Here is a 205-nt window from a genome sequence, read left to right on the forward strand (position 1 = left end):
TTTTCAAAAAAATTTCCAACCGGCATCCGTTGGAATTCGGTTGGAAATTTTTTTAAAAAAAATTCCAAAAAAAATTACAAGCGGCATCCGTTGGAATTCCGTTGGAATTTTTAAAAAAAATTTCCAAAAAAATTTCCAACCGGCATCCGTTGGAATTCCGTTGGAATTGTTTTCTAACAAACATCCGTTGGAACTCCGTTAAAAA

This window comes from Tarenaya hassleriana, unplaced genomic scaffold (assembly GCF_000463585.1).
Source record: "Tarenaya hassleriana unplaced genomic scaffold, ASM46358v1 Cleome30, whole genome shotgun sequence".
NCBI classification, from domain to species: Eukaryota; Viridiplantae; Streptophyta; class Magnoliopsida; order Brassicales; family Cleomaceae; genus Tarenaya; species Tarenaya hassleriana.